The sequence below is a fragment of the Cryptomeria japonica genome, unplaced genomic scaffold, assembly GCF_030272615.1.
Source record: "Cryptomeria japonica unplaced genomic scaffold, Sugi_1.0 HiC_scaffold_1115, whole genome shotgun sequence".
Classification (NCBI taxonomy): Eukaryota; Viridiplantae; Streptophyta; class Pinopsida; order Cupressales; family Cupressaceae; genus Cryptomeria; species Cryptomeria japonica.
Window position 1 is genome coordinate 11,208 of NW_026729736.1, and position 11,293 is coordinate 22,500.

Below are 11,293 nucleotides of genomic sequence, written 5' to 3' on the forward strand. Positions count from 1 at the left end.
TGCGAGGGTGGGTGGGTGCCAAGGTGTGCTAGGTGGAAGCCCGGGTGGGTCGGCATCCCATGGGTGTCGAGTTGGGTGCCTGATGGGTGCTTCTTGTCAAGTTTTAGTCGTCGGGACTCATTTCGAGCCTTAGAGGTCGTTTCTTGTCCGGTTGCCCTGTCTTCGACCTGGGAACCCAATTTTGGTCCTCGGGTCCCATTTTTTTTTGTCTCGCATCCCACTTTTGGCCTGTGGCCTTTTCGGGGTCGATTCTCGTTTTGGGCATCAGAGCATGTTTCTTCTCCTAAAACCCAATATTTGTTTATTAAGTCTCGGAACACATTTTTGTTCTCGTGGACCCATCATGGGTCTTGGAACGCATTTGTGGTCCTTGGGTCCCATTTTGCATCCCGAAACTTGTGTTTTGGTGCTTGATCCCTATTTTGGGTGCCCACCTTGCACCAAGTGCGCACCCGGGGCAAACCGAGCGCCTTGGTGCACCGGGGCAAGATCGAGCGTGCACCCGAGGCGCCCCGAACATGCACCAAGGTGCACTCGGCCCACATGTGAGCGCAGGTCGTTGCGCCCGAGGTGGTGTGTGGGCACCGCGTTGCAGACGGGACACTGCACGCACACGACGCCCCCTCCAGGTGCACGCACGTAGGCCGGGCCGGGTGCACACCCGACGCCCTAGCAAGGTGCGCGCACCCGGGCAGGGCTCACACTTGGCGAACGGGGCGCACTTCGCGAGGGAGGGTGTGCACCTCGACGGGGGTGGGTGGCCGGGGTGGATTCGCACGTGGGTCGCGGTTTGCTAAGTACACACTGCGACAAGCTCATAACGGGTGCGATCATACCAGCATTAGTGCACCGGATCCCATCAGAACTCCGCAGTTAAGCGCGCTTGGGCCGGAGTAGTACTGGGATGGGTGACCTCCCGGGAAGTCCCGGTGTTGCACCCTTTTTTAGTTTTTCGCCGGGCGTCGCAATGCTATTTGAATAAACCTTTTGCCCGTTTGCGTTCTCGTCGGGGCCGGGCCGGGCCGGGGTGCGCTGCCCGCACTACCGCGCGCGCGGGGGCGACACCGAGCGCGCACCCGAGGCACCCCGAGCACACAGGCCACGGTGCAACCCGGGCGTTGTGCGCGCACCCCGGTGCGCCCGAGGTGCTGCGCGCGCACCCAGGTGAAATCGGTGTGCACCTCGGCCAGTGCGCGCTCGGTCGAGTCGCGCACGTTGGCCAAGGTGCACGGTGATGTTTCTTACTCTAAGGTTCCGCACCAGACGCCCGGGACAGGTGAGCGAAGCTGGGCGGGGCCGGGTGCGCGGCCGGGGCAGGTGCACGCAGCTGGAGAGAGCTTTGGAGCACACTTCGGAGCGCACCAATGATGCGCTCCATTCAAAAGTTTCCTGAAAAGGCAAAAAAAGTTGAGATTATAGAATTTCCCACTTGAGAGATTGTAAAAAAAAAAAATTTAAAATGAAGGAAACGCGGGTGCCAAGGTGTGCGCAGCCCAGCCAAGGTGTGCGCACCAAGGCGCCCACCCTGGCGAAGGTGCACGCAAGGTGCGCACCCGAGGCAAACCGGACAATTAACCCAACTTTCGACTTCGCGCGCACCTTGGAGCGCACTTCGGAGCGCTCCTTGGTGCGCACCAATCTTGGGCACCTCGGAGTGCACCATGGCGCCCACCAAGGTGCGCACCCGGGGCAAACCGAGCTCCGACTTCGTGCGCACCTTGGAGCGCACGAAAGGTGCGCACCATGGCGCCCACCAAGGTGCGCAGCCCAGCCAAGGCGTGCGCATCAAGGTGCGCACCCTGGCGAAGGTGCGCACCCGGGGCAAACCGAGCTCCGACTTCGTGCGCACCTTGGAGCGCACAAAAGGTGCGCAACCCAGCCAAGGTGTGCGCACCCCGGTCAAACCGAGCTCCGAATCGTGCGCACCAGAGGTGCACGCCATCGTGCGCACCTTGGAGCACACTTCGGAGCCCTCCTTGGTGCGCGCCGATGTTGCGCACCTCGGAGCGCACCCGGGGAAAACAATGCAATTAACCCGACTTTCGACTTCGTGGGCACCTCGGAGCGCTCTCGGGTTCGCACCTCGGAGCACACCGAGGTGCGCACCTTTGATGCGCTGCCTTCACCAATTTCCAGAAAAGGCAAGAAAACATTGAGAAGGTGTGCGCACCGAGGTGCCCACCCTGGCGAAGGTGCACGCGAGGTGCGCACCCGGGGCAAACCGGGCTCCGACTTCGTGCACGCCGCACCTTGGAGCACACTTCGGAGCGCTCCTTGGTGCGCACCAGGGCGCGCAACCCAGCCGAGGTGCCCACCCCGGCGAAGGTGCACGCGAGGTGCGCACCCGGGGCAAACCGGGCTCCGACTTCGTGCACGCCATGGTGCCCACCGCGGCGAAGGTGCACGCGAGGTGCGCACCCGGGGCAAACCGGGCTCCGACTTCGTGCACGCCGCACCTTGGAGCACACTTCGGAGCGCTCCTTGGTGCGCACCATGGTGCCCACCAGGGCGCGCAACCCCGCCGAAGGTGCACGCGAGGTGCGCACCCGGGGCAAACCGGGCTCCGACTTCGTGCACGCCGCACCTTGGAGCACACTTCGGAGCGCTCCTTGGTGCGCACCATGGTGCCCACCAGGGCGCGCAACCCCGCCGAAGGTGCACGCGAGGTGCGCACCCGGGGCAAACCGGGCTCCGACTTCGTGCACGCCATGGTGCGCACCGCGGCGAAGGTGCGCACCCGGGGCAAACCGGGCTCCGACTTCGTGCACGCCGCACCTTGGAGCACACTTCGGAGCGCTCCTTGGTGCGCACCAGGGCGCGCAACCCAGCCGAGGTGCCCACCCCGGCGAAGGTGCACGCGAGGTGCGTACCCGGGGCAAACCGGGCTCCGACTTCGTGCACGCCGCACCTTGGAGCACACTTCGGAGCGCTCCTTGGTGCGCACCATGGTGCCCACCAGGCCGCGCAACCCAGCCAAGGTGTGCGCACCAAGGTGCACGCGAGGTGCGCACCCGGGGCAAACCGGGGTCCGACTTCGTGCACGCCGCACCTTGGAGCACACATCGGGGCGCTCCCGGGTTCGCACCGGCGTTGCGCACCGTGGTGGGCACCTCGGAGCACACCAAGGTGGGCAGCGAGGTGCGCACCTTTGATGCGATGCCTTCACTAATTTCCATAAAAGGCAAAAAAAAAACGAGATTTTAAAATTTCCGTTTTGAAAGATAGTGAGAAAAAGGGAATGCTGGTGCCATCTTGAGCCCGCCCTGGTGCGCAGCCCAGCCAAGGTGTGCGCACCAAGGTGCCCACCCTGGCGAAGGTGCGCGCCCGGGCAATTAATCCAACTTCCAACTTCGCGCGCGCCAGGGTGGGAGCGCACCCAACAACCGGGCCTGGGAAGAGCCAATGCGAGAAACCCCACCAAACGCTCTGACAAAAAAAGAGGGGGCGCTCCAGTAACCCCGCTTCGGAGCGCACCCTGGGCAAACCCAGCCAAGGTGCCCACCCCGGCCAAGGTGCAGGCGAGGTGCGCACCCGGGGCAAACCGGGCTCCGACAACGTGCACGCCGCACCTTGGAGCACACTTCGTAGCGCTCCCGGGTGCGCACCTCAGAGCACACCAAGGTGGGCAGCGAGGTGCGCACCTTTGATGCGCTGCCTTCACTAATTTCCAGAAAAGGCAAAAAAAAAAGGAGATTTTAAAATTTCCGTTTTGAAAGATAGTGAAAAAAACGGAACGCGCGTGCCATCTTGAGCCCGCCCTGGTGCGCAGCCCAGGTAAGGTGCCCACCCTGGCAAAGGTGCGCACCCGGGCAATTAACCCTACTTCCGACTTCGTGCGCGCCAGGGTGGCAACCGGGCCTCGGAAGAGCCAATGCGAGAAACCCCACCAAACGCTCCGACAAAAAAAGAGGCGGCGCTCCAATAACCCCGCTTCGGAGCGCAGCCGGGGCAAACCCAGCCAAGGTGCCCACCCCGACGAAGGTGCACGCGAGGTGCGCACCCGGGGCAAACCGGGCTCCGACAACGTGCACGCAGCACCTTGGAGCACACTTCGAAGCACTCCCGGGTGCCCACCGGCGTTGCGCACCGTGGTGGGCAGCGAGGTGCGCACCTTTGATGCGCTGCCTTCACTAATTTCCAGAAAAAGGCAAAAAAAAATGAGATTTTAAAATTTCCGTTTTGAAAGATAGTGAAAAAAAAGGAACGCGGGTGCCATCTTGAGCCCGCCCTGGTGCGCAGCCCAGGCAAGGCATGCGCACCAAGGTGCCCACCCGAGGTGCACACCCGGGGCAAACCGGGCTCCGACTTCGTGCAGGCCGCACCTTGGAGCACACTTCGGAGCGCTCCTTGGTGCGCACCATGGTGCCCACCAGGGCGCGCAACCCAGCCAAGGTCTGCACACCAAGGTGCCCACCCCGGCGAAGGTGCACGCGAGGTGCGCACCCGGGGCAAACCGGGCTCCGACTTCGTGCACGCCATGGTGCCCACCGCGGCGAAGGTGCACGCGAGGTGCGCACCCGGGGCAAACCGGGCTCCGACTTCGTGCACGCCGCACCTTGGAGCACACTTCGGAGCGCTCCTTGGTGCGCACCATGGTGCCCACCAGGGCGCGCAACCCAGCCAAGGTGTGCGCACCAAGGTGCACGCGAGGTGCGCACCCGGGGCAAACCGGGGTCCGACTTCGTGCACGCCGCACCTTGGAGCACACATCGGAGCGCTCCCAGGTTCGCACCAGCGTTGCGCACCTTTGATGCGCTGCCTTCACTAATTTCAAGAAAAGGCAAAAAAAAACGAGATTTTAAAATTTCCGTTCTGAAAGATAGTGAAAAAAACGGAACGCGGGTGCCATCTTGAGCCCTTCCTGGTGCGCAGCCCAGGCAAGTTGTGCGCACCAAGGTGCCCACCCTGGCGGAGGTGCGCGCCCGGGGCAATCCGGGCTCCGACTTCGTGCACTGCATGGTGCCCACCAAGGCGCGCAACCCAGCCAAGGTGCCCACCGCAGCGAAGGTGCACGCGAGGTGCGCACCCGAGGTGCACACCCGGGGCAAACCGGGCTCCGACTTCGTGCACGCCGCACCTTGGAGCACACTTCAGAGCGCTCCTTGGTGCGCACCAGGGCGCGCAACCCAGCCGAGGTGCCCACCCCGGCGAAGGTGCACGCGAGGTGCGCACCCGGGGCAAACCGGGCTCCGACTTCGTGCACGCCATGGTGCCCACCGCGGCGAAGGTGCGCACCCGGGGCAAACCGGGCTCCGACTTCGTGCACGCCGCACCTTGGAGCACACTTCGGAGCGCTCCTTGGTGCGCACCATGGTGCCCACCAGGCCGCGCAACCCAGCCAAGGTGTGCGCACCAAGGTGCACGCGAGGTGCGCACCCGGGGCAAACCGGGGTCCGACTTCGTGCACGCCGCACCTTGGAGCACACATCGGGGCGCTCCCGGGTTCGCACCGGCGTTGCGCACCGTGGTGGGCACCTCGGAGCACACCAAGGTGGGCAGCGAGGTGCGCACCTTTGATGCGATGCCTTCACTAATTTCCATAAAAGGCAAAAAAAAAACGAGATTTTAAAATTTCCGTTTTGAAAGATAGTGAGAAAAAGGGAATGCTGGTGCCATCTTGAGCCCGCCCTGGTGCGCAGCCCAGCCAAGGTTTGCGCACCAAGGTGCCCACCCTGGCGAAGGTGCGCGCCCGGGCAATTAACCCAACTTCCAACTTCGCGCGCGCCAGGGTGGGAGCGCACCCAACAACCGGGCCTGGGAAGAGCCAATGCGAGAAACCCCACCAAACTCTCTGACAAAAAAAGAGGGGGCGCTCCAGTAACCCCGCTTCGGAGCGCACCCTGGGCAAACCCAGCCAAGGTGCCCACCCCGGCCAAGGTGCAGGCGAGGTGCGCACCCGGGGCAAACCGGGCTCCGACAACGTGCACGCCGCACCTTGGAGCACACTTCGTAGCGCTCCCGGGTGCGCACCTCAGAGCACACCAAGGTGGGCAGCGAGGTGCGCACCTTTGATGCGCTGCCTTCACTAATTTCCAGAAAAGGCAAAAAAAAAAGGAGATTTTAAAATTTCCGTTTTGAAAGATAGTGAAAAAAACGGAACGCGCGTGCCATCTTGAGCCCGCCCTGGTGCGCAGCCCAGGTAAGGTGCCACCCTGGCAAAGGTGCGCACCCGGGCAATTAACCCTACTTCCGACTTCGTGCGCGCCAGGGTGGCAACCGGGCCTCGGAAGAGCCAATGCGAGAAACCCCACCAAACGCTCCGACAAAAAAAGAGGCGGCGCTCCAATAACCCCGCTTCGGAGCGCAGCCGGGGCAAACCAAGCCAAGGTGCCCACCCCGACGAAGGTGCACGCGAGGTGCGCACCCGGGGCAAACCGGGCTCCGACAACGTGCACGCAGCACCTTGGAGCACACTTCGAAGCACTCCCGGGTGCCCACCGGCGTTGCGCACCGTGGTGGGCAGCGAGGTGCGCACCTTTGATGCGCTGCCTTCACTAATTTCCAGAAAAAGGCAAAAAAAAATGAGATTTTAAAATTTCCGTTTTGAAAGATAGTGAAAAAAAAGGAACGCGGGTGCCATCTTGAGCCCGCCCTGGTGCGCAGCCCAGGCAAGGCATGCGCACCAAGGTGCCCACCCGAGGTGCACACCCGGGGCAAACCGGGCTCCGACTTCGTGCAGGCCGCACCTTGGAGCACACTTCGGAGCGCTCCTTGGTGCGCACCATGGTGCCCACCAGGGCGCACCCGAGGCAAACCGGGCTCCGACTTCGTGCACGCCGCACCTTGGAGCACACATCGGAGCGCTCCCAGGTTCGCACCAGCGTTGCGCACCTTTGATGCGCTGCCTTCACTAATTTCCAGAAAAGGCAAAAAAAAACGATATTTTAAAATTTCCGTTCTGAAAGATAGTGAAAAAAACGGAACGCGGGTGCCATCTTGAGCCCTTCCTGATGCGCAGCCCAGGCAAGTTGTGCGCACCAAGGTGCCCACCCTGGCGGAGGTGCGCGCCCGGGGCAAACCGGGCTCCGACTTCGTGCACTGCATGGTGCCCACCAAGGCGCGCAACCCAGCCAAGGTGCCCACCGCAGCGAAGGTGCACGCGAGGTGCGCACCCGAGGTGCACACCCGGGGCAAACCGGGCTCCGACTTCGTGCACGCCGCACCTTGGAGCACACTTCAGAGCGCTCCTTGGTACGCACCAGGGCGCGCAACCCAGCCAAGGTGCTCACCCCGGCGAAGGTGCACGCGAGGTGCGCACCCGGGGCAAACCGAGCTCGGACTTCGTGCACGCCGCACCTTGGAGCACACATCGGAGCGCTCCCGGGTTCGCACCAGCATTGCGCACCTTTGATGCGCTGCCTTCACTAATTTCCAGAAAAGGCAAAAAAAAGAAAAAAATGAGATTTTAAAATTTCCGTTTTGAAAGATAGTGAAAAAAACGGAACGCGGGTGCCATCTTGAGCCCGCCCTGGTGTGCAGCCCAGGCAAGTTGTGCGCACCAAGGCACCCACCCTGGCCAAGGTGGGTCACGGGGTGGGTCCTAGGGTGGGTAACGGGGTGGGTACTAAGGTGCGTGCCAAGGTGGGTCATAGGGTGGGTGCCAAGGTGGGCACCAGGGTGGGTGTGCACCAACCCTAGCCAGGGTAGGTCACGGGGTGGTTGTCGGGGTGGGCGTCAAGGAGCCAAGGTGGGTGGCAAGTAGCCAAGTTGCGTGCCAAGGTGGGTGTCGGGGTGGGTGCCAAGGATCCAAGGTGGGTGCCAAGGAACCAAGGTGGGTGTCTGGGTGGGTGCCGAGGTGGGAGCCAGGGTGGGTCCCAAGGTGAGTGCAAAGGTGGGTGCCAGGGTCAAGGTGAGTGCCAATGTGGGTTCCAAGGTGCCAGGGTCAGGGTGAGTGCCAATGTGGGTTCAAAGGTGCTAAGTTGGGTGCGAGGTTGGGTGCGAGGGTGGGTGGGTGCCAAGGTGTGCTAGGTGGAAGCCCGGGTGGGTCGGCATCCCATGGGTGTCGAGTTGGGTGCCTGATGGGTGCTTCTTGTCAAGTTTTAGTCGTCGGGACTCATTTCGAGCCTTAGAGGTCGTTTCTTGTCCGGTTGCCCTGTCTTCGACCTGGGAACCCAATTTTGGTCCTCGGGTCCCATTTTTTTTTGTCTCGCATCCCACTTTTGGCCTGTGGCCTTTTCGGGGTCGATTCTCGTTTTGGGCATCAGAGCATGTTTCTTCTCCTAAAACCCAATATTTGTTTATTAAGTCTCGGAACACATTTTTGTTCTCGTGGACCCATCATGGGTCTTGGAACGCATTTGTGGTCCTTGGGTCCCATTTTGCATCCCGAAACTTGTGTTTTGGTGCTTGATCCCTATTTTGGGTGCCCACCTTGCACCAAGTGCGCACCCGGGGCAAACCGAGCGCCTTGGTGCACCGGGGCAAGATCGAGCGTGCACCCGAGGCGCCCCGAACATGCACCAAGGTGCACTCGGCCCACATGTGAGCGCAGGTCGTTGCGCCCGAGGTGGTGTGTGGGCACCGCGTTGCAGACGGGACACTGCACGCACACGACGCCCCCTACAGGTGCACGCACGTAGGCCGGGCCGGGTGCACACCCGACGCCCTAGCAAGGTGCGCGCACCCGGGCAGGGCTCACACTTGGCGAACGGGGCGCACTTCGCGAGGGAGGGTGTGCACCTCGACGGGGGTGGGTGGCCGGGGTGGATTCGCACGTGGGTCGCGGTTTGCTAAGTACACACTGCGACAAGCTCATAACGGGTGCGATCATACCAGTGTTAGTGCACCGGATCCCATCAGAACTCCGCAGTTAAGCGCGCTTGGGCCGGAGTAGTACTGGGATGGGTGACCTCCCGGGAAGTCCCGGTGTTGCACCCTTTTTTAGTTTTTCGCCGGGCATCGCAATGCTATTTGAATAAACCTTTTGCCCGTTTGCGTTCTCGTCGGGGCCGGGCCGGGCCGGGGTGCGCTGCCCGCACTACCGCGCGCGCGGGGGCGACACCGAGCGCGCACCCGAGGCGCCCCGAGCACACAGGCCACGGTGCAACCCGGGCGTTGTGCGCGCACCCCGGTGCGCCCGAGGTGCTGCGCGCGCACCCAGGTGAAATCGGTGTGCACCTCGGCCAGTGCGCGCTCGGTCGAGTCGCGCACGTTGGCCAAGGTGCACGGTGATGTTTCTTACTCTAAGGTTCCGCACCAGACGCCCGGGACAGGTGAGCGAAGCTGGGCGGGGCCGGGTGCGCGGCCGGGGCAGGTGCACGCAGCTGGAGAGAGCTTTGGAGCACACTTCGGAGCGCACCAATGATGCGCTCCATTCAAAAGTTTCCTGAAAAGGCAAAAAAAGTTGAGATTATAGAATTTCCCACTTGAGAGATTGTAAAAAAAAAAAATTTAAAATGAAGGAAACGCGGGTGCCAAGGTGTGCGCAGCCCAGCCAAGGTGTGCGCACCAAGGCGCCCACCCTGGCGAAGGTGCACGCAAGGTGCGCACCCGAGGCAAACCGGACAATTAACCCAACTTTCGACTTCGCGCGCACCTTGGAGCGCACTTCGGAGCGCTCCTTGGTGCGCACCAATCTTGGGCACCTCGGAGTGCACCATGGCGCCCACCAAGGTGCGCACCCGGGGCAAACCGAGCTCCGACTTCGTGCGCACCTTGGAGCGCACGAAAGGTGCGCACCATGGCGCCCACCAAGGTGCGCAGCCCAGCCAAGGCGTGCGCATCAAGGTGCGCACCCTGGCGAAGGTGCGCACCCGGGGCAAACCGAGCTCCGACTTCGTGCGCACCTTGGAGCGCACAAAAGGTGCGCAACCCAGCCAAGGTGTGCGCACCCCGGTCAAACCGAGCTCCGAATCGTGCGCACCAGAGGTGCACGCCATCGTGCGCACCTTGGAGCACACTTCGGAGCCCTCCTTGGTGCGCGCCGATGTTGCGCACCTCGGAGCGCACCCGGGGAAAACAATGCAATTAACCCGACTTTCGACTTCGTGGGCACCTCGGAGCGCTCTCGGGTTCGCACCTCGGAGCACACCGAGGTGCGCACCTTTGATGCGCTGCCTTCACCAATTTCCAGAAAAGGCAAGAAAACATTGAGAAGGTGTGCGCACCGAGGTGCCCACCCTGGCGAAGGTGCACGCGAGGTGCGCACCCGGGGCAAACCGGGCTCCGACTTCGTGCACGCCGCACCTTGGAGCACACTTCGGAGCGCTCCTTGGTGCGCACCAGGGCGCGCAACCCAGCCGAGGTGCCCACCCCGGCGAAGGTGCACGCGAGGTGCGCACCCGGGGCAAACCGGGCTCCGACTTCGTGCACGCCATGGTGCCCACCGCGGCGAAGGTGCACGCGAGGTGCGCACCCGGGGCAAACCGGGCTCCGACTTCGTGCACGCCGCACCTTGGAGCACACTTCGGAGCGCTCCTTGGTGCGCACCATGGTGCCCACCAGGGCGCGCAACCCCGCCGAAGGTGCACGCGAGGTGCGCACCCGGGGCAAACCGGGCTCCGACTTCGTGCACGCCGCACCTTGGAGCACACTTCGGAGCGCTCCTTGGTGCGCACCATGGTGCCCACCAGGGCGCGCAACCCCGCCGAAGGTGCACGCGAGGTGCGCACCCGGGGCAAACCGGGCTCCGACTTCGTGCACGCCGCACCTTGGAGCACACTTCGGAGCGCTCCTTGGTGCGCACCAGGGCGCGCAACCCAGCCGAGGTGCCCACCCCGGCGAAGGTGCGTACCCGGGGCAAACCGGGCTCCGACTTCGTGCACGCCGCACCTTGGAGCACACTTCGGAGCGCTCCTTGGTGCGCACCATGGTGCCCACCAGGCCGCGCAACCCAGCCAAGGTGTGCGCACCAAGGTGCACGCGAGGTGCGCACCCGGGGCAAACCGGGGTCCGACTTCGTGCACGCCGCACCTTGGAGCACACATCGGGGCGCTCCCGGGTTCGCACCGGCGTTGCGCACCGTGGTGGGCACCTCGGAGCACACCAAGGTGGGCAGCGAGGTGCGCACCTTTGATGCGATGCCTTCACTAATTTCCATAAAAGGCAAAAAAAAAACGAGATTTTAAAATTTCCGTTTTGAAAGATAGTGAGAAAAAGGGAATGCTGGTGCCATCTTGAGCCCGCCCTGGTGCGCAGCCCAGCCAAGGTGTGCGCACCAAGGTGCCCACCCTGGCGAAGGTGCGCGCCCGGGCAATTAACCCAACTTCCAACTTCGCGCGCGCCAGGGTGGGAGCGCACCCAACAACCGGGCCTGGGAAGAGCCAATGCGAGAAACCCCACCAAACGCTCTGAC

General features: G+C 63.0%; 2 non-coding genes across 2 annotated transcripts; both read left to right on the forward strand.

The window, feature by feature from the left end:
- Positions 1 to 822: 822 nt before the first annotated feature.
- Positions 823 to 941, forward strand: LOC131873155 (5S ribosomal RNA). Its single transcript, XR_009371174.1, has one exon. It is a non-coding gene; the product is annotated as a 5S ribosomal RNA (ribosomal RNA).
- Positions 942 to 8,758: 7,817 nt separating this feature from the next.
- Positions 8,759 to 8,877, forward strand: LOC131873154 (5S ribosomal RNA). Its single transcript, XR_009371173.1, has one exon. It is a non-coding gene; the product is annotated as a 5S ribosomal RNA (ribosomal RNA).
- Positions 8,878 to 11,293: the final 2,416 nt, after the last annotated feature.